This window comes from Rhinatrema bivittatum, chromosome 10, assembly GCF_901001135.1.
Source record: "Rhinatrema bivittatum chromosome 10, aRhiBiv1.1, whole genome shotgun sequence".
Classification (NCBI taxonomy): Eukaryota; Metazoa; Chordata; class Amphibia; order Gymnophiona; family Rhinatrematidae; genus Rhinatrema; species Rhinatrema bivittatum.
The window spans coordinates 72,330,396-72,356,337 of record NC_042624.1 but is presented as its reverse complement, the minus strand read 5'-3'; the positions used below and the strand labels follow the sequence as shown (position 1 = coordinate 72,356,337).

Here is a 25,942-nt window from a genome sequence, read left to right as displayed (position 1 = left end):
TGATGAAGTCACGCTGTCCGGATATTTAAAGCCTACGATGTTTGCTAGCCTTTGAGTTAGCAAGGGGGAATCTTACAGATGGGATTTGCTCTCCGTACCCAGCTATTCTGCCTCCAATCTTCCATTGGACTCTTAACGCTAACGGGGTACCCGCTCCTCGGGGGCCTCACTTGCTTTTCAGGTCGCTATCAGGAAACAGATACTCGCTCCTCAAGGGTCCATGTTCCCTGACTTGCTGCCTGCTCCTACCTTCTCTTCTGCCTGGAAGGATTCGCTATCTTCAACACCAGTGAGTACTACCATCTTCACCTCAGAGCTGTTCCCTGGAACCAGGTACTTGCTCCTCAAGGGCCTGCCTCCGTTCCAGCCCTAGTGCCATCTCCTACGTGGAACCGCTGTGTGAGTACATTACCTTCAAGCCTCTCAGCTCTCAGGGATCAGGTACTCGCTCCTCGAGGGCCTGCTCTCCCTATCCTGGGGTTCTCCATACTGGGGCTCTGTGCCTATTCCACTGTACTCATTATTCTCACTACAACACTGCTACCGGAGGAGTCGCTGTTCTAGTGCCTGAGGGATACTAGCCCAGCCGGGCTACTTCTGCTGCTTACTACTGCCATCTCTGGTGGCTTCATCACATTGTCTAATAAAAGATCAATCTCTGTTTTTGTGTGTCCTAAGCTGAGCCTGACTTGTGGCCCCTCATGGGACTTCCCCCCCCCCGTGGGTGTGGTCAGCTGCCACAGTGTCCAAGGGTCCACCCAAACCTCACTAATTATAACACTTATGTCACAGAAGCCGCATTTGTGTACATAGGCGCATGACCACTTAAAATTGCATGCACATGTGCGCACGGTCAGGCTATTTTATAACAAGTGTGCATATATGCGCGTACATTGCAAAATGGCCGTGTCCCTGGGCAAGGGCTGACGAATGCGCGCATGTTTGCCCGTGCACCTGTTTAAAAGTTACCATCCCTATTTCTAGGTATAGAAAAATGCACTAAAACTGCAACCATATGATTTTATACAAAAAATATCAGGGACTCCTGGGCAGGGACCCCTGGCTAGCCGGCATGAAAGGAGACCACTGAAGCTCACAGCTGGCCTGCCAATAACAGATTAGGAATCAGACAAGACACTGGTTATTTTATTCTTCATTGAACCTGTACAGTGAACAGTCCAAAGCAAGAACAAGGTAACTAAGCACAGGAATCACAGAGTCCAAACAGAAGAACTAGGACCAAGAAACAAAGCACAGTTTACATGGCAAATAAAATCTGGTAAAGGGCTTGAGGAACTCGGCAGAGAGGCCGCATGGCAGATCAACCATGGAATAAGCAATCACCATCATTAAAGAACTAGCAGGCAACAAAGTGGGAAAGAAATAACCTGGCCAAATCTAGGCTGCCCCCCTTCTGGGTCACTCAGAACACAGGAAAACACTAAGGATACACAGCAGTAACCAGGCTGAAAAGAATCTCCAAGAGGGCCAATAGCTCTTCCTGGAAATACAAGGACTCAAAACCCATGGGACCGTTGACAAAAGAACATTTCTAAACTAAGGAACCTGAGACATTTAAATTTAAAACAAACTGAACAGTAGGAAAACAAAGAACTTTGGCTTCTATACTCATTCAGATGCCTTCTGAACTTTCTCAAACAACTGACATTGAATAAAAAGAAAGACTATAGCTAATATATGGGCTAAAACAGTGGTTCCCAAACCTGTCCTGGAGGACCTCCAGCCAGCAGGGTTTTCAGGATATCCACAATTTATTTATTTATTTATTTATTTAACATTTTTCTATACCGACCTTCATGGTTAAATACCATATCAGGACGGTTTACATCGAACAGGGATAAAAATAATTAGGTAAAGGAAGAGACAAAGTTACATTAAACGAGGACCGTGAACTTGGAAGCTTAGGTAGCTGGAAGAAAAGAGATAAAGTTAAGTAAAGAAAAGAGAAATAACAAATTCCGGACTAGAGATAGTTCAGAATAGAATTAGTCCACATGTTAGAGTTGGTATCCATGCTGTCCAGGAATCAGATGAGGGGAGGTATAATTGTTCGTATAATTGTTGACTATATGCATGAGATAAATGACTATATGCATGAGATAAATTTGCATGAACTGCCTCCACAGAATACAAATTTTATCTCAAGCATATTCATTATGGATATCCTGAAAACGTGACTGAATGGGAGCCTGCTAAAAGAATTGTCTGGATGCTCTCTCCTACCCACAACCCTCAACACTTTCCCATTCTCTTTAAAATCAAACATTTCCTATTATTCCAATACATTTTTTGTATGCTCAGGTAATATTATTGTTAACTCGTTTTGTACTGACTTGATGAAGAAAGTGTACATTTTTAAAGCTAATAGCAAATGTCTTTTTTATTGAACTAATAATACATCACCAAGAACTTGTTGGTTGACCTTTATTTCTACAAAGATAATAAAACAAACCAAGACATATACACCCTGCATGGTACAATAGTAGCTCAGGAATATACAATATTTTAAGACAGGGCTTCCCTAACTTATCTCGATTACCCCCGGTTGGGTTTTCAGGATATCCACAATGAATATGTCCTAGACAAAATTTGCATATATTTGAGTGCCAGTGTTTGCAAATTTATCTCATGTGTAGTCATCATACATAAGCTGAAAAAAGTGACTGTGGAGTCAGCTGGATAGGTTTGAAAAACTTTGTTTTAAGAGGTTCAACTAATGAAGAAACTTCCTACACGAGAAGATATTACTCTATATCCACTACAGTCCTATTTTATCTTACAGTATGATAGACTTATTAAACTACATGAACCAAGAATAGTCAAAGTGATGGAACCAAATACATAGTAAGTTTAGGAGAGCAGAAAATATTAAGATGGCAGACCTCTAAATTCCTATGAAGATTTTAGCTGGTATAAATTAACTGGAAAATCGTATGGCACTCCCAGGCCTTGAGAAATGCAACAACCAGAATAGCAATCCTTCCTTGAAAATCTCCATTTACTGGAAAAAATAAAATTGGAAATTCTGAAGGGATAATTATGACTACCCACGATGTGCATCTTGGAAACTCCCAGTAAATGTAAATAATGTTTTCTTTATGGTTTGGCTTTTATTTATATGGCTACTGATATTCCCCCATTCATCTTCATGGAAAAAGTCATCACTCAGTCACATAGACTGACTTATACATGCACAGGGTCAGAATTATTGCAAAAATATCTTCTCTCTTTCTTTAAGCTTTCAAGAATCATTTTATGTATCACCACACTAATGTTTAGACATTATTTTACAAAGGTGAAGAAAGCAAAATTGCTTATTTGTGACAGGTGTTCTCTAAAAACAGCAGTGAACTAGTCATACCCATGAGTTTTATAATTGCGCTTGGCACTTAACAGATGGATTCTCCCAGAGCTTTATAGAAAGGCCTAAAAGCCTTTTTCTGCCCATGCATTGTAGCTCCTGTACTGCTGCAGTCCTGTGGTTCCCCTCAGTTCTATATAAAAGGTTTGAGTAGGGGAAAAACTACTCAGAAGGGGAGGAAGGAAGGTCTGTGTAATGGGTGGTGTCTTCAGAAAACACTCATTACAAACTAGTAACTTTGCTTTCTCTGAAGTCAAACACGTGGCCTTCCTAGCTAAGAGTTGTCTTCAACATAAAAGAGGAACCACTATCGTAAATATCTGGGAAATATTTTTTTTTATTAAGAAACCCTTTTCTATTTTAAAATTAAAAAGAAAACTTTTTTTGAACAGGGAAGACAATCCTAAATTATAAAATATGCCCCAGGTGGGGTGAAATTGAGCGCTATCTCTCAAAGAGACCATGGAGAACGAACAGTTCAAACCTACCTATCCCACTGGGAGGCCATGTCTAGATAGTAATGAGTTGTGAATGTTTTAACTAAAATTCATGCCAAAGTCTTGCAAATTTTCACAATGTCTCTTATGGGCCTCTATACCCCCATCTTGACTTTCTTCTCCCTTTCACAACTCCGTATACTCACTCTAGTTGTTTTCTGATGCCAGGAGATAATTTTAGTCATTTCACTAATGTCTGCAGGAATCCAAGGCTAGGTCAGATACTTGGGAGCTACTACAAGAGGATAATAGGTGTAAGTTATAGTGTCAAAAGATATTTTCAAGAGATACAGCTGCAGACACATCTTGGAGTTTGCCTTGGGAAAGAAGATACTATGAAAAAAGAAATAGCAGAACTATCAAGCTCCAGAGGACATTTTATCCTGACTAAGAACTGCCAGCAGAAGGTGATTTTGCTGGTATTATCAGCAAAACAAGAAACCTTTCCCAACAACCCTTCTGGTATGTTGCTCACAAAAATATTGAAAAGAACCAGTCCAAGGATCGATCCCTGAGGCACACTGCTAGTAACAACCCCCTCCCCCTCAGAGAAAACTCAATTTACCACTACCCTCTGTCGCCTCCCACTCAACCAGTTTCTAACCCAGTCAGTCATTTAGGATCCATACCAAGGGCACACTGTTTATTTACAAGTCTTCTGTGCAGAACCGTGTCAAAGGCCTTGCTGAAATCCAAGTACACTACATCTATAGCTCTCCCTTGATCCAAATCTCTGGTCATCCAAACAAAAAAATAGATCAGATTCATCTGAAAAGATATTTACCTCTGGTAAAAAACATGCTGCCTCAGATTCGGCAATCCATTGGATTAAAAAACTACACTACCCTCTGTTTTAGTAACAATTCTATTAGTTTGCTCACCACAGAGGTCAGACTAACTGGCCTGCAGTTCAAAGCCTCTTCCTTACTTCCATTTTATGAACAGGAACCACATCCACCCTTTTCCAGTCCTCTGGAACTACTCCAGACTCTAAGAAAGCACTGAAAACATTAGCCAGCAGAGGTGCCCGGATATCTCTAAGTTTCCTTAGTACCCTCGGATGTATCCCATCCAGCCCACAACACCCTATCTATTTTAAGTTTAGTTGCCAACTCACGAACACACGGTTCTGAAAATCAACTGAGCTTTACTTCATTTCCAATCTTATTTGTATTTGTTTTATGTGGTCCTGCTCCAGGCCCTTCCCACAGTGAACACCAAACAGAAATATTTGTTAAGCCAGTATTTCCCAATTAGTGTGCCGCAGCTGACCCACAGGTATGCCGTGGGAAGAGCCGGATATGAAAAGTTGAGCTGCTGGCAGTCTTCATTGTTCCTTTCCTTCCTGCCTGTAAAATGTCCCCCTGCCAGTAGAGGGGGTCAGAGAACAGCACCCATCTGTTATTACTATTTATTGTTATTACTATTTATTGAATGTATTATTGTATTTCTTAACTGTATTTAAATTGTAAACCGCTGTGAAGGCTATGGCTAATGTGACGGTATATAAAAACAATAAACTCTGAACTCTATCTGCTCCTGCTGCTTCCCTCTCCGTTAGCTCTCTTTTGCTGGACATGCTGGCCTCATGCTGTTAACATTGCAGAGGGCAAGGGCTGCCAAAGGACGAAGAAACAGCACCAGGTAAGTGCTTCTCGGACTTCTGCCAGCTCTGGGGAGGGAAGGGGACAGGAAGAAGCAACAGTTGAATATGCTGGGGGTGGGGAAATGTGAATGTGCCACAGAGTGTCCCGGGGGAGAGGGAAGGGAAGGTGATCATGACAAGCGCTAGAGGGGCTGGGTAAAGGGACAAGGGAGGTGATGATATTCCAGGAGTGTAGAGGAAAGGGAAGAAGATGATGATGCCAAGGGGGAGAAGGAAATTAAGATCATGATGGTGCCAGAGGGGTGGAGGGAGAGGGGAGGGACAATAAAGTGACGATTATTCCAGGAGGTGGAGGGAGAAGGTGGTGATACCAGGGAGGGGAAGGGAGAGAAAAGGGAAGGGAAGATGATGATGATGCCAAGAGAGAGGGAAGAGAAGGTGGTGTTGATCCCAAAAGGGTTGAAAAAGAGGGAAGGGAAGAGAAAATGATGATGTCAGAGGGGTGGAGGGTGAAAGTGATGATACCAGAGGATGGGAGGGAGAGGGGTAGGAGGAGAGGAAAGGTGATAATAATGCCAGGGGAGAGAAGGTGATCATGCCAGAAGGGTGAAGAGAGGGGGGTGGGAAGGGAAAATAGTGATGATGCCAGGGGAGAGGGAAGATTAAGGGGATGATGATGATGCCAGAGAGGTGGAGGGAAGAGAAGAGAAAGTGGTAATGATGCCATGGAAGAGGGAAGATAAGGTAATAATGATGCCAGAGGATAGAGGGAAAAGGAAGAGAAAGTGGCGATAATGCCAAGGGTTGGAGGCAGAAGGTGATGATGATACCAGTGGGTGAAGGGAGAAAGTTTAGGGAGCAGGAAGGAAAGATGGTGATGATATCAGGAGAAAGGGAAAAAGAAGGTGATGATGATGTCAGAAGATTGGAGGGAGAGGGAGAGAGAAGAGAAGATGATGATACCATATGGGTAGAGAGAGAAGGAAAGTGGTGGTGGTGATGCCAGAAGGGTAGAGGGATAGGGAGAAGGAAAGAAAGGGTGGAGGGAGAGGGAGGGTGATAATGACAGGGGAAAGAAAAAGAAGGTGATGATAACATGGGGTGTGGAGGGACAGGAAGAAGGTGATGATGCCAGGGGGGTGGGGAGAAGGGAAGATAAGGTGCTGATGATGCCAGGGGGGTGGAAGGAAGAGGAACGGGAAGAGAACGTGATGGTGCCAGGAATGGGGGGGGAAAGGAAAGGGAAAGTGATAATACCAGAGGGTAGAGGGAGGGGGAGAGGGAAAGTGATGATGGCCAGAAGTGGGGGGAGAGGGAAGAGATGATGGTGATGATGTGCCACGATGAAGTGAACCCTATGCCCGGTGTGCCACGACACAAAAAAAGATTGGGAATCACTGTGTTAAGCAATACTTTTTCCTCATCAGCCTCTACATATTCCTTCCCTTCACCTTTGAGTCTCACAATGCCACTTTGTCACCAGCTTTTCAACCAATTATGACCTTGTGAAAAAAGAGAAATAATGAATTCATATAGATTTTAAAGTAATCAACAAAAGGTGAGTATTTTGGAAGAGGGTGTGGATCTTCTATAGCGTCTGTAGTTTTTTTCTCACCATTTACTGCCTTTATGACCTGCTGTCACTCATAGTTCATCAGTGAGTTCTGATAATACAGACAAAGCATTGGGGTCACTGCTATATGTATTCCCTCAGCTCCGGGCTACAGATGTACTGCACTTCTCAGGGGGTCATGCCACTCAATTGCATCATGATAGTTGCTCCCCTGGAAGCTGTGCCATGGCTGCTGTGCAACGTGAAACTGCATTATCTGTATGCCAGTCGAAGCTGCAGTAGGTCTGTTATGCCTCTTTAAGCCATGTCATAGCTGCTGAAGCATAACATAGCATCAGAAAAAAAAGGGGAAAGGATACAGCACCATGACTTCAGAAATGCTTTCCAGTCTAAGTCACTTTCATGTCCTGTGGGGGAACAGCTGGCTGTGAGGTGGGGAGGGGAGAGGTTTGGTCTGGGATGTTCACCAACATTTCAGGCGATCTGACTGCCACCGTGGTCCCACACGTCATGTGGGAGTCCATCTGAATAAGTAAGTTCTGTTCTATCAAATTCTAATATTCTAGTCTTAAAGCTTAGTTAATAAGTAGTCAGGCTTCCATCATCCAGTAACGTAATCTACTTTGAAAACTAATTTATGTACATGTAATATTTCAAGTGACTTGAGAAAGAAATTGAGGGGTACAGTAGTCCATTTGTCTTCTTTGTTACTGATTAGGCCTTGTATTTAAAACATTTGCAGGGAATATTAGAGAATCCCTGTAAGGAATGGTGGGGATAGTTTCTTTCAAGCCGATCATGGGCTTGAATGATGCACTGGACACAGTCCAGGCTGGGAAAAGTAATCATAAAATGGTCTTGATATGTAGGTTTTGAAAATCCCAAAGTATAGCAGCACAAACCTCAGCAGCACCCAAATAAAGGAACACAGTTCTCAGAAGCCCTGAGATTGGAAGCACAGGCCTCAGCAGTAGCACAGTACACAGACCTTATATTCTTGGTGGTCATGTAGACTGGCAGCCTTCTAATAATCTACAGGTATGAATCAAGGTATGAATCTAATAATCTACAGGTATGATCAAGGTATGAAATCTACAGGTATGATCAAGATATGATCAAGGTATGAAATCAGAACAAGAGACATGTTGACCAGAAGTATAACTCTCCCAAGAACTAGTGATAGAACATTGTTTAGCCCCCATCCCGGTCAGGTCCTGGGCACAGGGGCACACAGGGAGAGCCATGAACTATTCAAGGCCCCATGGTCTCCTGGGGTTCCCTGACATGACTCAAGATGTGTAGACCCTTGGGGCCACTATTGGATTGATGCAGCCTAACCAGCACACTGCACTGCTTAGGCTCCAATAGACAGTAGCTGACTGGTGAAAAGGGGCTGGTCCAGAATAGTCCGCAGGCAGGAGCCAGGCAAGGCTGGAACACTGAGGCAGCAGCAAGGCAAGGTTGGAACACTGAGGAAGAACAGAATCAGGAACCAAAATGGCACTAGATAAAGGATCAGGAGCTATTACTCAGGCACTGACCGAGCCTCCTTTCATTTTAGAGCAGCAGTGATGTCATCAGCGTGCACCACAGGAAGTCCTGGAGGCTGGGCCTATAAATCCAGTGAGTGCTGCATGCTCTTAGTCTAGGCCACAGGATGCAATCCCGAAGATCCATACTGGGACATCGCCGCAGGAGACATGGCACCACGCCGGGCCCAGAGCTATAAAGTACAGGGCGCCAAATGGGTGTAGCAGTCCAGTGGCGGCGGCATGATACATTCCCACACAGAAGGGAAAAAGTTCATTCTTTTCAAAACCTTTAGGGTTTTGTACTCCCAGGGGCTTTTCCTGCTCATTAGTCAAGCACTCCAAAAAGACACTCTGCACAACAGTGCTGTTCAAAATAAAAATCATTATTGACTGATGGCAGAGAAATCAAAATCCAAAAACAGATATACTTCCAAAACAGTGTTCACACAGTAACTCAATCCAAAAAGTCAAAAATAAAGACTCTCTTCACACTTCTTCCCCAAAAAGTGTCAGCTCTTTGGGACGTGTACCCCCTTCCACTCTGGGCCATCCCAGTACCTTTGGTAGCTGTAATCTTTTCTTCAAGGTCCTTTTCTCTCTCTCTCTCTCTCTCTGATGTCTCAAGCTAATTGAGCTGAATCAGTCTTACTCTGGTGAACTTTCCCAGGCAGGCTACCCTTTCCTCTGGCACCTTTCAGTACACTAGTCCACACACTCTTTTCCTTAGAGCTTCCATTTCACTCTGGTACAGTTTCCCAGGCAGGTCATCTTTCCTCTGACACCTCCTACTATACTCGCCCCCAGCTTCCACAACCCTCTTCTTCAACTTCTGGACTTCCAAGACCCTCTCACCTAGAATCCTCTCCCTTAAACTTGATATTGTATTGTGGTTACCCCCTGATGCAGCTCAGCCGCCAAAACACAGCCCCATGCATAATACACACCTTAGGTTTCACTGTCAAAATCTTGAAAATCTTCTATAACCATGTATAATATACATGCCCTATTTTAGGACCCCTAGTTATGTGGCTGTTTCAAATACCTGCACTGATGGCTCCCAGTCATGTATCTGCTCGTAAGGAACCTCTACCATTCAAGTCTCCTTTTCCCTTCACCCACAATGACACTTTGCAGTTGAAGACTGTGTTGCCTTCTACTCCTGGGGAAATTCTGTGCAAAAGCCTTGAGAATTCTGCAAACTTCGGCATACATTTTTGCCAAAATAACACAATTACTATCTGAATAATAATTAATTTAGAATGCAATATGGAAGAAAAATTACCACTCAAAGTGCAGATTTTAACATTTTTAATGTAGATTTACCCACGAGTACTGTAACTACACTGACTCAAATCCCCTACCTCATATTCTCTCTCTGTCTCTCATGTGCTCTCTCACCCTTTCTCCCCAAACTAGGTCTCTCCTACCCACCAAGCTAAACCTCCAGCATTCTCTCTCCCCCACTCGGCCTGTTCTCCCTCTCTCTTCTATCACAGGATCAACCCCACCCAGTTCTTTCTCCTACCCAACAGACTAAACCTCCAGATGTTTCTCAGTCACTCACATTCAAGCCCCACCAGCTTGCTCTCTCTCCCTCCCCCAACCTTAGGCTCAACACCCACCTCTCCCAGGGATATCCCTCCCCCAACCTCAGACAACACCAATCCCCCAGCTCTCTCTTTCCCTTCTCCTCCTCCACTTCAGGCTCATCACCCATCTCAACTCTCTTTTTCCTCTTTCCTCCCTCTCTCCCCCCCACCCCACCACAGGCTCAGCTCTCCCCTTACCCTAACAGGCTCAAACCCCTTATCACCACCTCCTCCACCTTTCACTTCAGTCTTCTGCTATTAATGTTGGAAGCACTGCCCCTGTAAGCCTGCTAGCTCTGATGTCACCACTGTTGTGAGCCAAAATAGGAGAGGCTCTGGAACAGCTTTAAAAAAATAAAATAAATAACCAATCCTCCCAAGAAAGCAAATTTCTTGATCAGCTTGCTCCTGCATGGAAGAAGGAACTAGCTCCCAGTGCCTGCAGTGGCAGAAGATAGGACCCACAGCAGTGACTAAGTCAGGCTTAGGGGTGGACGCGATGTGCCAGAACAGTGAGGGTAGAATCAGTATCAGGTTTAGAGGAAGGAAAAAAACAGTGCTGGTATGAAAGAGACCACCTCCTTCATCTCCTGGCCTGCACAAACCTATCCACTCATATCCTACCGCTTTCCTCTTCCGCAAAACATAAAATTCTGTGCAAATTCTGCACTGTGCAAAATTCCCGCAGGAGTAGCTATCAGGTACCACAAGACTATGGTTTCCCCCTTGTGTTCAAATTCTTAAAGATGCACAAAAAAATGGAACAAGTGGCTTTATGCTGGAACATGCATTTCTGCAATCAGGCAACCAGAGGAAACCAGACCTTCTAATCATTGCCTATAGATCAAGGAAGCCTGGAATACAATTTTTTTTTTCAATTCACAATTTTTATTATGACCAGTAAAAAGCAAGTACAACACTATCATTACCAGCAACAAAGTTCCCTAAGCCCCCAGTCATCCCTCCCCTACTAAGTACAAGGCCTGGAATACAATTTACCCATCCATGAGCGAACATGACTTTAGGAAGTACTGATTCACAAATACCTTGGATGGTTCAGAAGATGCTATTCACTAGGATGATGACACAGCCAAAGACAATGAGGGCAATGTCTGTGGCGATGTCTTTTATAGTGATGATGAGAGAGACAAAAAGACAGAATGGAGATCTGTAAACTATTTGGGGATTGTGATTCAGACTCTGAATATGAATGTTTTTTGTTGGTTTTTTTTTTTAATTAAAACCATTTGTTTTTACAAAAGAATTGCCATGCTGGGTCACACTGAGGGTCTACAAAGCTCAATTTCCTGTTTCCATCAGTGGCCAATCCAGGTCACAAGAATTTGGCAAGATCCCAAACAGTAGACAGATCCCATGCTGTTAACACCCAATCATAAGCAATGGCTTTCCCCATTATCTGGTTAATAACAATTTTTGGACTTCTCCTCCAGGATCATGTCCAACCCTTTTTTAAATCCATCTATGCTAAATGTTTTTATCACATTCTCCAACAATGAATTCCAGAGCTCAATTGTGCATCGCATAAAAAATAATTTTCTCCAATTTACTTTAAATGTGCTACTTACTAACTTTATTGAATGTCTCCTAGTCTTTTTATTTTTTCAAAGAGTACATAACCGATTCACATTTACCTATTCTAAGTCACTCATGATTTCATAGACCTCTATCATATCCCCCCTCAGCCGTCACTTCTCCAAGCTGAACAGCCCTAACCTCTTTAGCCTTTCCTCATAATTATAAAGGATCCCCTATATCACCTTCCAGTCTTCAGGTACAATGAATGATTTTAATGATAGGTTGCAAATTTTAACAAAAATGAAATTTCAGACTTATTAGTAAAAATTTGCAACCTATCATTAAAATCATCCATTGTACCTGAAGACCGGAGGATAGCTAATGTAACCCCCATATTTAAAAGGGCTCCAGAGGTGATACTAGAAACTACAGACCTGTTAGCCTGACTTCAGTGCCAGGAAAAATGGTGGAAAGTGTACTAAATATCAAAATCACAGAACATATAGAAAGACATGGTTTAATGGAACAAAGTCAGCATGGCTTTACCCAAGGCAGGTCTTGCATCACAAATCTGCTTCACGTTTTTGAAGGAGTTAATAAACATTTAGATAAAGGTAAACCGGTAGATGTAGTATATTTGAATTTTCAGAAGGCGTTTGACAAAGTTCTTCATGAGAGGCTTCTAGGAAAAGTAAAATGTCATGGGATAGGTGGTAATGTCCTTTCGTGGATTACAAACTGGCTAAAAGACAGGAAACAGAGTATGATTAAATGGACAATTTTCTCAGTGGAGGGGAGTGGGCAGTGGAGTGCCTCAGGGATCTGTATTCGGACCCGTACTTTTCAATATATTTATAAATGATCTGGAAAGAAATATGACGAGTAAGGTAATCAAAATTTGCAGATGATACAAAATTGTTCAAAGTAGTTAAATCACAAGCAGATTGTGATAAATTGCAGGAAGACCTTCTGAAACTGGAAAATTGGGCATCCAAATGGCAGATGAAATTTAATGTGGATAAGTGCAAGGTGATGCATATAGGGAAAAATAACCCATGCTATAATTACACAATGTTGGGTTCCATATTAGGTGCTACAACCCAAGAAAGAGATCTAGGTGTCATGTGGATAACACATTGAAATCATCGGTTCAGTGTGCTGCGGCAGTCAAAAAAGCAAACAGAATGTTGGAAATTATTAGAAAGGGAATGCTGAATAAAACGGAAAATGTCATATTGCCTCTGTATCGTTCCATGGTGAGACCGCACCTTGAATACTGTGTACAATTCTGGACGCCGCATCACAAAAAAGATATAGTTGCGATGGAGAAGGTACAGAGAAGGGCAACCAAAATGATAAAGGGAATGGAACAGCTCCCCTATGAGGAAAGATTAAAGAGGTTAGGACTTTTCAGCTTGGAGAAGAGACGGCTGAGGGGGGATATGATAGATGTGTTTAAAATCATGAGAGGTCTAGAACAAGTTAATGTAAATCAGTTATTTACTCTTTCGGATAATAGAAAGACTAGGGGGCACTCCATGAAGTTAGTGTGTGGCACATTTAAAACTATTCGGAAAAAGTTCTTTTTCACTTAACACACAATTAAACTCTGGAATTTGTTGCCAGAGGATGTGGTTAGTGCAGTTAGTATAGCTGTGTTTAAAAAAGGATTGGATAAGTTCTTGAAGTCCATTACCTGCTATTAATTAAGTTGACTTAGAGAATAACCACTGCTATTATTAGCAACAGTAGCATGGGATAGACTTAGTTTTTGGGTACTTGCCAGGTTCATATGGCCTGGATTGGCCACTATTGGAAACAGGATGCTGGGCTTGATGGACCTAGTATGGCATGTTCTTATGTTCTTATTTTAGCCACCCTTCTCTGTACCTTTTCCATTTCTACTACTGTATATCTTTTCTGAGATGCGGCGACCAGAACTGCATACTGAACTCAGCTGCAATTTCACCATGGATTGATATAGAAGTATTATGACATTATCTATTACATTCTCCACTCCTTTATTTTCTAACATGTCAAATTGTGCATGTCTATATATTTAATACATGTTAATTCTTATTTATGTCTTGGAAATAGGAAGAAATTTAAAAAACTTAATAGAAACAACACTTCTTGAATGTATTTATGGTTGCTCACCAAACATCTATAGATAGCTAGATAGATACACCATACATATAATTAACTTCCAGAAGTGGTGATTCTTTTGGCAAATGGTGGGGTGCACGTGCTGAGACCAGTACACATTGTATCTTAGAACTTATGGGGTGGATTTTCAAAGGGTTATGCACGTATATTTCACGCGTATCTGTTGGTGTCTTTTCAGTGGAGTGTGTGCACTTATTCTCTGAGTGACTTGCATAGTTTAGCATCTTTGTGGATAGGATTTAAATCACACGTGTAGTTCATCAGTTATGCACATAGGGCCGGATTTTAAGAAATAGGCGCAGGCGTAGATTTGTGTGCGCAACCCGGGAGCTATAAAAATCGGGAGTAGATTTGTGCGAGTCGGGTTGCGCACACAAATCTACGCCCGGGCCTATTTCTTAAAATCCGGCCCTATGTGCATAACTGATGAACTACATGTGTGATTTAAAACCTATCCACAAAGATGCTAAACTATGCAAGTCACTCAGAGAATAAGTGCGCACACTCCACTGAAAAAGACACGAACGGCCACGGGAGCTACTGACTAGGTCACAACTAAACAGAGGGCTACGGGACTAGAGACAGCCAGAGCAATGGGCTGTCTGGAAACAGGGTGATAGGATCCAAAGGAAACAAACAGTAGGAGGGGGGAAGTGCAAGACTACTTGGGTTGGGCTGGGGAAAGAGTGTGCTCAGCACTTCTAACCTGACATATCTTCTGTTGAATTTGCAGTGGTTGTCAGCCAGCTCCTAAATGATGGTCTTGCATACTTAAAGGAAAAAAAACATTTTTTTCTGTATAATACATACTCTCCCTATTCTTAGCCACTATTTTGAAGAAAAAAAAGTGTGTACTAAATATGAAAATTACAATATTCAACAGAATGACTATTTTCACCCTGTCTATATAACCTTAAAAGTATTTCAATACGTGTCCACACTATAATTCACTTTTTTAAGAGAAGAAAATAAGAAAATAGCTTAGAATTCAAGAAAAATATCAAGTCTGAGAACTCAAAGCTAGGCAGTTCAAACTGGACAAAGTGTCAGAGCTACAAATACAGGAGAAAGCCTGCAACGCCTCATTCAGCAAACAGCCTCAGCACAATGTGCAAATCACACCGGTGAAAACTGAAGAACAACTAAAAACATGGGGTGAATTTTAAAAGCCCGGCGCGCGCTAAAACCAGGAGATACATGTTTGGCCGGCGCATGCCGAGTGGATTTTAAAAGCCGCCCGCGAATCTCCCGCTACGCACACAAGTGACAAAGCCCAAAAAAGGGGCAGGATGTGGGCACAGTCTGGGCAGGACATGAGCATTCAGGGACTTTAGCATGAAACGTGCGCGTAGGTATTTACACGCCCAGGCGCGCGCCAGGGTCTCCTGCTGCGTAACTTTACTAGTGCTATGAATGGCGCGTAAGTAATAAAATATGTAAATCTAGGCTAGTCAGCGGGATTTTAAGGGTCAGGAATAACGGGGGGAAAGAGAGACTATTAAATTATGGGAGTTGGAAAGTCCCATCCATTAACTGGGGCTAAAATGGGAAAACTCCCTATGGCATCGGTGCACTTCCCTCATAAACCCCCCCCCCCCCCATTTACGCGGCAGAAGCGGCATTTCTGCGCATCCATATAAAATTGTGCGCATACATACGTGCAGTCAGTCCATTTTATATCCTGTGTGCACATACATGCGTATGTTATAAAATGGCCGCGTCCTTTGGCGTGAGCTGGCACATGTGTGCTCACGCGCCTGAGCAAAGTTACCGTCCCTGATTTTATTTAGCAAATAATTTAAACTACAAGTTATTAATGGAAGAGGCCTCAGCAAAATAGCCCAAAGCCAGTCCAAAAAAACCTTCTAAATTCCGACTCACTATGATCCTAATGTCAGAGACTTCATCTTTAGATAAGGTGTATCAGCTATGATCAGTGGAAATTTTGTAGTCACCACCATGCCTACAGCTTAAACAGAAAGCTATTCATTAAGAATTGCTGAAATTTACGTAGGGCATGTTTGAATCTAAGAAGTCATCTGTGTGTTAACCTAATATGAATCTTTCTATCATTATTACTTTCTATCTATTATTTTCTGTTGGGTTCATGTATAAAGTTGTGCTATTATTTGTTTTAAAAAGTTTTATAATTTACTGTTTTGAATTTTTTCTGCTATTTTACATGGTTTTGTTAATTACTAGTTGTTGTAATGAAATAACTTACATAATGTTTTTATTTGCAAATTATATATGCTGTTTAATTTACTGCTCCAATGATTCTTAAGGGAAGTACAGTATATCAAATAAATAATAATTATAATAATGACAACAATGCAGCTGGTGCATGGATAAACACAGAAGCTTAAACACAACCTTTAGATAATTCAATAACTTAAAAGTATTTTAAACCACAACTGTAATTGCATTTTTTGTGAAACCTATCCACCAAAAAAATACTAATGAGAACACTGTAGCTCTGAGTTTCTTCCTGAATGCATACAGAGTTATGGAGTCTCCTGTGTTAAGATCTCATGTTCAACATTTCTGTCTCATATCTCATGTACAGTAATATGCTTGACTTAGTGACAACACTTGTATCTCACACCTAGGCTCTCTGGCATTTAGTTATGTGTTACACACAACAAGAGAATCTTTTGCAGTGAAGGATAAACAGTTCAACACTATAAATATCCTCCCTTCAACTTAATAAAGTAATCCTGAAAGCCATAAAATGCAAAAAAGAATTTCTAAGATTTGAGGCCCATCATACAATAAATCTACCACTCATGAACTGTGGCGATTCTGAATTATCATCTGAATATATTGTGCATGCATAACCACAGTATACTCTCCAATCTTCAGGTACCTTCGATGATTCTAAAGATAGTTTACAAATTAGTAATAATATATCTGCAATTTCATTTTTCAGTTCTTTCAACATTTTGTATACCTTCTGGTCCAAGTTATTTGCAAATCTTTAGTTTGTCAATATGCCTTATATCTTTCAGGTTCACTAGAGAAACTGAAAGGTATCACAAGCAGAAAGGAAATTGGAATATCACTTGCAAGCTAGCAAATTCTGTGTGGTATTCCTGAAATTCAATCAGTCTTTTAGCTACCTCATCTTTGATGTTCCAGGCGTCATTCTGCTACAGAGAGCCATCATCAGCATTCTAGGATGTCTAGAACTACCGCTTTCCTCACAACCCCATAGAAGCCCTGCCCCCTTCTGTGGGTTTCCTGTTTTAAAAGGAAACCCATGGGATTAAGGGAGCAGGGCTGCATAGGAACTGAGCATACACTGGCTCACAATCCCACATTCCCTAGAAATTATGGATGGCTCTACGTAGCAGATCAGCATCCAGCACATCATTCATGGGTGATTTGCAGGCAAAGGGCATTTAACTGCATTGTTCCTCTTTTGTGAAATAAATTTCCTCTGCAAGCCCATACTGATTATATATCTTTCAGGAAAATGGTAAAAGGCATGTCTTTCCCAGTAGGTTTTCTACGGAATAGGTTACGATGGAGGAAGAGGAGAGAGCTGCTGTTGTTGTGTGCTTATGTTTTAATGTTTATTTTATGGATGGGTTTCTAATTGTTTGTTATATGTTATGATTATGTGCTTGCTATGTACTATATTATGTTGTTCCTCATATACAGCATTTGTTTGTTGTGGTAGATTATAAGGTTATCAAATAAATAAATGCTGGGACCTCGATCAGCTACAACGTAGGAAGGGGAGGAGGAATAGAAGCAGCAGTATTGGAATGGGGAGAGAACAGTGACAATGGAAATGCGGGGCTTGCAAGTAAGGTTTGGAACCAATCTGAGGGTTGCTGAAGCTCTTCTCCTCCTAATCTCACTGCTCATCAGTTCTTCTAAAAAAGTGGTTCTCATTCCAGACTTCCAGGACTGCCTGGCCAGTCATGTTTTCAGGATATCTACAATGAATATTTATGTGACATTTGCATTTTTGCCTCCATTGCATGTATAATCATTGTGGATATTCTGACTAGAGAGGAGGTCCCTCAGGACCAGGTAGAGAATCACTGCTCTAATTGAGCACGAAAGCAGATAACATCACCATGCAGAACACAATGCCTAAGAAGTTACCACAGTATGCTAAAGACAGGGCTGGATTTCAAAATAGGCAGCATAAGTACATGCCTAGGGTGCCAAATTCTGAAGGTGCCTGAGAACTAGGACTCCTTCTGCTGCTCTTTGATTTCTGGAAGTGAAATGCTCTGTCATGGCCCTTTGCCTACCGACACTATAATCTTAAATCCAGGCCTGGCTAATGAGCAATGCAGTCTTCTTCCTACCTTCCTAGCACCAGGTGGCCCATGGAGCAAGAGGCTTGAGGTTTTTCACAAACGTAGGTCTCCTACTTGAAAGCACTATGTCATCTAACTAACCTGAAAACATTTTGTTACTGCCCAAATTTACTCATTCACAAAGGAAAAATAAGCACAAACAAAGCCTAACAGCTTATATATGCACATAAAATTGATAACAGTGTTACACTCACATTAAATTACTCCTGGGGGAATTCTGCGCTACTGCGGAATGCAGAATTTGCGCAGAATTCTCCCTTCCCACAGATTTCCTCCCTCACCTCGCAGAATCGCAAAATGTCCTCCCTCATCTAGCATAGCACTCTTGGCTACACTGCCGCCGAGACTATTATTATGTTAGCATGCTCACTTGCTGGAAAAGGAAGCATCACCGAAAGCTCGAGGAGGCATCACGGCACGGGCGAGGTTTTATCAAAACAGCCTCCTGTTGAATGACTCCAGCCCAATCACTGCAGAAACAGTCACAGCCAGCTCAGGTGAGGCCTGAGGTTTGCACTTCTGTTTCTTTCAACTTGGTGTTGCAGAGTCAAAAGACAAAGTGGAATTATTATTAAAAGTCACTTTCAGCCGTGCCAGATATTGCAGCATAAATTTTATCTGATGTTATACTAACTGGGAGCAAATTTGTGCAAACACTCTTCGACATGCCAAAACCGCTAGGGAATAATCAAGAAACACCAGAATTTTTGTGCCTTCCTATTCAAGGGCCCAATGCTGGTGATAGAGTCTCAGAATCTTCTCTTTATGGCGAAAATTGAGCATCTTAGCAAGGACTGGTCTGGGTTTCCCCCGTTTGCCAGGTTTAGCTCCCACCCGATGTGTGCACTCAATGCGAAGGCCTGCCGAAGTGTCGGGGGATTTCAGTGCTTGGGGTAGCCAGGTTTCTAAAGTATCAAGGAGGTCCTGCTCTGGAGCAGTTCCAGGAAACTGATAACGTGGAGGTTACTCCTGCAGGAGCGATTTTCTAAGTTCTCCAACTTAAATTCATGCTTGGCCACCTCTGCCCGGGCCCCAGTGAGATCTTGTTCCAGGGCCTGTACACGCGTTTCCAGCACATAGATACACAATTCGGCCTCAGCGGGGCACCGGATATTATCAGTAAGTAGGAGTTGAATATCATCGAAGCTGGTATGTAGTTTGCCCAATTTGTCATCCATACAGCAAGCATCACTGTGGCCAGATCGATGGGATCACTCGTGGCTGGTGTTGACAACTGAGAAGGGCTGGCTGAGTCCATCATCTTAACAACAGAGCCAAGTTTCTGTCAATTTTTCCGGACCATTTTTGTGGCCATGCTGAGGATCCAAAATTGTCCCCCACTGGTGGCTGAAAAAGAGGCCCACGTCCAAGCCATGGCCCTGAGAGTGTATGTGTGACCCCGTGTGTTTGCTGTAAGCCGGTGTGGGTGGGTAGATGTCTGCTTGAGAGTCTGGGTGTGTATGTGTGTGTGGGGGGGGGGGGAGAGAGTGTGTGTGTGTGACAGAGAATTGTATGTGGGGAGACAGAACATATGTGTGACAGATGGTATGTGAAAGCATATGACTGATAATTTGCAAAAAAAATAGTGCGTTATTTTGACAAATAAATGTGCAGAATTTAGAAAATGTGTGCGCAGAATTTTAAATGTTTTGTTGCAGAATTTTAAATTTTTTTGCGCAGAATTCCCCCAGGAGTAACATTACTTCAGTGATTCCTAAACCAGCCTTGCAGTTGCATCCAGTTATTAAGTCCCACAGAGATTGCTAACTAGAGTACCCAGAGGTAAAAAATTAAAAAAAAACATGATAGAAATATCAGTGAAGTGACAGAACTCTAAACAACTGTTAAGAATAGAAACTGAGTCGATGTTTTTCTTTTACTACTGCATGTCAAAGATACAGTGCATGGCTACAGCACAAACAGATAACAGAGATAGAACCGCGTGCAATGGCTTAAAAAATGCGTATGAGATCAAGTCACTATTGCAAAAGTGCAGCTCTAGATTCAACTCCAAGACCAGATTCCTGGGACTTAGGATGGTCAAGACTCGATGTGTTGCTGCTGGGACAATTGTGGATCCTAGGAGAAGGACCAAGCTATGCACTGCTCATCACACTAGCCTATACAGCTACAAACAGAAAAGCCCTGCACCATCCATGATTTTTCTCACACTGCCTATAAAGATTACACCCTGTGAACTCCAGGAGGAGGTTCTTTTTAGCACAATACAAGTATTAAGAAGGGCATTAGCAGTAAACTTGAAAAACTGAGATCATTCCCAACATACCCTGGCTTACGAATAAGGTTCATTCCTGGAAAGGTATGCACAAAACAAACCCATTTGTAGACACTGCCCCCATAAGCTTGCTGAGTTATGTCAAAGCAGTACCGTACTGCTCAAATGTTAACTTCCAGAGACAGCCTGCAGCAAAGAGTACCTTCTAGATGGAACCTTTTCGTTCAAATGTCAAGCCCTTTAATTTGTTAACATTTATCAAAAATACAACTGGGAAGAGTTTCAGAAGTAGCTCTACACTGCACCCTTAATCACATGAACTTATTACTGTCTTACAGGTAGGAGAGGATGAGCAAGGCAAATAGAAAATTTATTGCTATCACTAAGTTTTAAATTTACATGCTCAGGGAATCCAGTGTTTATAAAGGAAAAGTAAACCCCTGCTGAATAAAGTCGTTGGAAGCCACAGAATCCTACCTAAATTCCAAGATGAACTTCAAACAGATAGAGATGATTGAACAAAATTGCAGGAAACAGCTAACTGTAAGCTCAGGAGTGGAACTTTTTTTTACACAATGTAAGAGGCAGCCAAAATTCATAGGCGTCAGAGGAAAAACATCTTCATGGTTTGTGTTGGGTTTTTTTTTTTTTGCTTTATTTTTATTTCCCGCTCCTGCAGTCCAGCAGAAGCTCCGGGACCCAGTATCAGCCCTTCTCCCAGATCTAATCTCAGGGCCAACTTCAGCAGCAAGCATAGAATTTTAGGAATCCCAAGCAATCTGGCACCTGGATTTTTTTTTTTTTTTTTACCAGGTCCTGGGAAAGGTCCTACTTTAATTGTGATTTTGCAGAAAGACCACAATTAAAGTAGGTCCTTACAAGAGCTTTCAGTGCAAAGCACTAAGTGGAAACCATTAGAAAAATTACATCCTTTCACAGAAAATGATGACTCTCTGAACTGTAATTAACAATTCCAAGCATTAAAAAAAGAAAATTACCTGGTCATATACAGCAAGGACAGCAAAGTGCTACCGTATTTTCAGTTATTCCTAGAACTTTTTGGACTGCAAGAGAAGCTTTCAGTTCCTTTAACGTTTGCCATCTAACAGTTCAAAGTAAACTGCAAATGAAAGTCAGTTCTATTCTATCATGAATGAATGCCAAACTAAATCTGACTTATTGCCCTTAAGATCTGTCATTATCAATGGGCTTTTCTGTGTCTCTGCTTAATGGACTCCATGAACCCATAAGTCATCACTTGAAACTAAAATTTTGTTTTTATTTATTATTAATATTTATAAAACAAAACCTCTAACAAGGGCATTGGGCAAGTACAAAACATAGAAAAGAAAAAAGCAGAAGAGTGGCACACTTCAAAAGACAACTATAAAATACTGAACTAGGAATAATAATAAATTAACACTACCGTAAAAGGAGGTATCAATAAAATAAAATAACCAACCACATAATAAATAAATGCAGTTTTACATGTAGTAAAAAATTTTATTGTATACAATAAAATAAATACAACAGTCAATATTAAAAAATCCCAACATGATCGTGTTTCAGCAAAGCCCGCTTCAGGGGATATAAGAATTTAACATCGGATACAGTAGTGAAAAGATGTGCAACATCTCTGTTAGGTGAAAAGGAGAATCCCAAATAGACAAATCTCCTCCACTGACAAACTGCTGTCCTGTAAGAGTGGACCAAGCAGCCTCACATAAGTGGAAATTTGAAAGGAGTTCTTCAGGGATTGCCAAAACATCTCTGATGGAATTAATCAAATCCTCCTATGGGGGGAATGTTGGATCAATAACTACCTCTCAGTAACTGATCACATTCTTTCCACTACTACTTGCATCCAAACATGCCAAGAATGAAATAACTTGTTTGCAAACACAGGGACAAAGTTATCAACACAGCTAGCAACACTGCACCATAGATTAAACTGTGGTGCATCTCTGCTGAAACATGATCATGTCGGGATTTTTTATTTTTAATCTTTATTGACTGCTGTATTTATTACTATGCATATATTTATTTTAGACAATTTTATTAAAATAATTTTACTACATGTAAAACTGCATTCATTTTATTTTGTGAATGGTTATTTTATTTTGATACCTACTTCTTTTACAGTAATGTTCATTTATTTATTTATTCCTAGTTCAATTTGTCATATTTGTCTTTGAAATGTGCCACTCTTGATTGTAGTCACTGGCCTCTATTCTTTGATCAAGTACATAAACTACAACAAATAAAAATCACAACATTCAACAACCTAAAAACAATTTTAATAAAATTAAAACTACAAATAAAAACAATCACAAACAGTTGAAAATAAAAGATTATAATATGATCAGATGTAACAAAAAATTCAGTCCATCACACCTCCCTAAATCAATCAAGAGTAAACAACCAGGTCTTACAGATGCTCAAATAGTTTTTTATGGAGTGTATTTCCCTAGGCATTGAGTCTATTGTCTGTTAATTCTTATTGCTTTCAATTCAGGTTTCACATTTTTCTGGAAAAAAAAATAAAAGGAAATCAGATATTTCACTTTACACTAAACTAGCAAAAAGCCCTTGTAAGAACATAAGAACATAAGAAATTGCCATGCTGGGTCAGTCCAAGGGTCCATCAAGCCCAGCATCCTGTTTCCAACAGAGGCCAAAAACCAGGCCACAAGAACCTGGCAAATTACCCAATTACCCAAACAGATAAATTTATGCTTTATCTGTTTCTCAGCTTTCAACTCCTCCAGAACTGAAACTGCCCAGGCTATCAAGAATTACTGCATTATTCCATGATGAGAAAACAACATTTACTTAAAAGAGGTAGTCAGGTAAAGATGATGCTAACTTTTGGGATTAAAGTCTCTTCTTCTGGCAATACCTGACCATTCATAAGCATAGTTAAGGTACCAATATTACCCAACTCTACTCTGTGGGGTGGGATAGTAAAAAACAAAATTTACTTTTTTGTGGACTAATTCTAATTTTCCTGAAATATGGTACAGAAAATTCTCTATAATTTATTTTTATATATTTTATATTCCCCTTTCTGAAACCTGAGGAGGTGAGTTGTAGGACTGAAAAGTAAACTTGTTCCATCATGAGTGCTGAGATATACGCTACATCATTTACTACTGCACATAGACTTCACTTAGAAAAATGTGAAAGGAGACATCACATGCGAAAGGAGTCGAAGCGATTAGGATTCACCAGTAAGTGGCAGTGTCATTACTTCCCAGGCCAGGTACCAATAGACTCTTACCTCGTACAATAAATAAACAAAAACCACACTAAATGGGCCTCAGTAAAAAAAAGATTCAGTTTTTCTGTAGTTTAACAATTGTTTTGGAATGGTGCATGCAATCCGGATTTGGAAGTGGGTGCAGAGTCTGGATTTGCGTGTTTTGTATACATAGGGTCGCCTGAAACGTAGGCCACTAATTCGGTCTTGTGAAGTAGTTTTACTAAATGAAATGACGCTCAACGAATGGGGCAGCCCACAGATGTGCAAAGTCCCTCTGCTGATGTGCCCAGGCTGCGGAATGCACCCTGCTAGCTGTCAAGCTCCAATCACAGGAAGTGAAATAAACACCAACCAAAACACAAGCCGCGCCGCTGAGCCAGGAACTCGCGTTCCCTGCCTTTTAACAGAAGAAGCTGCTGAATCAGGATAAACAGCAACAAACCGGGAGAAAATACTAGACCAACACGCGACAGAAAAACTCTTAACAAACAAATCTGTGCCGCGAGAACTGCAGCTGCCTGCTGCACGCAGTGCCAAGTCTGAGCGCCGATGCGGCTGTCAGCGAAGGAGACTAACCCGTAAGGGCCCCGTGTGGACGCAGGCAGAGCACAAGCAACAAACGTCCCCCCCCCGACCAGAAAGGGTCGCTCGGGAAAAGCCGACTTATTCCAGCTGCTTCCACAGCAGCAGCAAACGCCCGAAAAATAAGCCCCTTCCCCTTCCACACAGAACAGTGACCGGAGACACCGCCCAGGCTCTTACCGGCAGGGGAGCTCTCCTCCTCTACTGTCGTCGCCGTCCCGGCCGGCCGGCCGGGGCTCAGGCGCTGTCACTCAGCAGCTCCGATGCCGACTCCACTCCGCTTCCCCACTCTGGAGCCGTGACGTTGGCTCTGCAACTGGAATCGATCCAGCACTGGCGCGAGCCGAGAACACACACACGCGGCAGCTGTGGGGGGCGCGCGCGCGCTCGCTCGCTCCCGAGGAGGCAGCGGAGGCCCGTAGGCGTCACGTTCGGCCTGCGCGCGAGCCGAGCGGAGGTATGGGCCCTCCTGGACCGAAGAGCGGCCCAGTGGTTGTTGATGGTCTAACCGCAGTGAGCCAGGGCAGCGGTATCGGGCCGGGATTCCAAGCAGATCTGTTGAACACTTTGCAGAATTGCTCAAAGAGTTATTTTTCAATTAGAACCTGGAATAATAGATCTTATACAAGGCTGAAAAAAGATAATTTAAAAATAAAAAATATATATATAGCTTTATTGTGTTAGAGAGATGTACATACAGAGTTATTTTAAAATTATCTCCTATCAATCTTTTATGTAGTCTGTCACTTTGGAACTAATTGCCAATACAGTAAAGTGCGGCCACGGTTACCCTGCTTCTAACCCGCTTTCTACTCACAATTTGGCCGCGTTAGTCCCTGTGATTCACTATCCCTTTTAACCCATCCTTACCGCTTCTTTAAATCAACGGGTAACCCTTTCCGCCCGCGGCATGTATATGAGATGTAAACGATCGGATTAGCTATTCCCTCCCATACAGTAACGCGCGCCCCGATTATCGCTTTTTAAACCTGCAGTTTTGCTGCGCGTTTAACCTGCTAATTTACTGCCTACCCTTACCCCTGCGTTAGAGGCAGGGGTAAGGGTTGGCGGCAAACTTTCCCCCAGCCCCCGCTCACCTGCCCTGGCCGCGTCCATGGGTGCCGGTCTCCGGGGCAGCCCCAGTCCTCTCTCCCCTCCTCCCGAAGCAACTTTAACCAAAAGAAAACCTAAAAACCTAAAATCCCCTCCTCCCGAAGCAAGGCGCAGGGCGAAAAGCGATTCGACATGTAAAGTATTGTGAATAAGTGTAACCAAAGTAAACTTACTTTTTCTTTCTTTCAGCCCTCTCTGCCCTCCTCCGGAGGCGCGCACCGCGGCTCCCCTGCCTCCCGGGGGCAGCCGGCGGCAAAAGCAGCTTCCAGCGGCCCCCACCGGCGAAGATGGACGAACGCACGCCCGTAGTGCACGGGCGCTCAAGCCAGTGAAAGCACACGAACGGGCGTGCGTGACGTCACGGCATACGTTTATAGGTTCGCTGGCTTGAGCGCCCAAATTGATGGGCCCCCAAGTCCCGTACGAACGTACGCCGTGACGTCACGCACGCCCGTTCATGTGCTTTCGCTGACTTGGGGGCCCGTCAATTTGGGCGTTCAAGCCAGCGAAGCGCATGACGGCATGGCGTAC

The 25,942-nt window shown here is 42.3% G+C and overlaps 1 protein-coding gene across 1 annotated transcript in view; it reads right to left on the bottom strand.

The window, feature by feature from the left end:
- The window catches only part of RABGAP1L (RAB GTPase activating protein 1 like), a 768,100-nt gene extending 743,414 nt beyond the window's left edge, over window positions 1-24,686 (bottom strand). The window contains 1 exon segment of the mRNA XM_029618149.1: window positions 24,479-24,686. The gene's annotated coding sequence lies outside the window, so the exon portion shown is untranslated.
- Window positions 24,687-25,942: the final 1,256 nt, after the last annotated feature.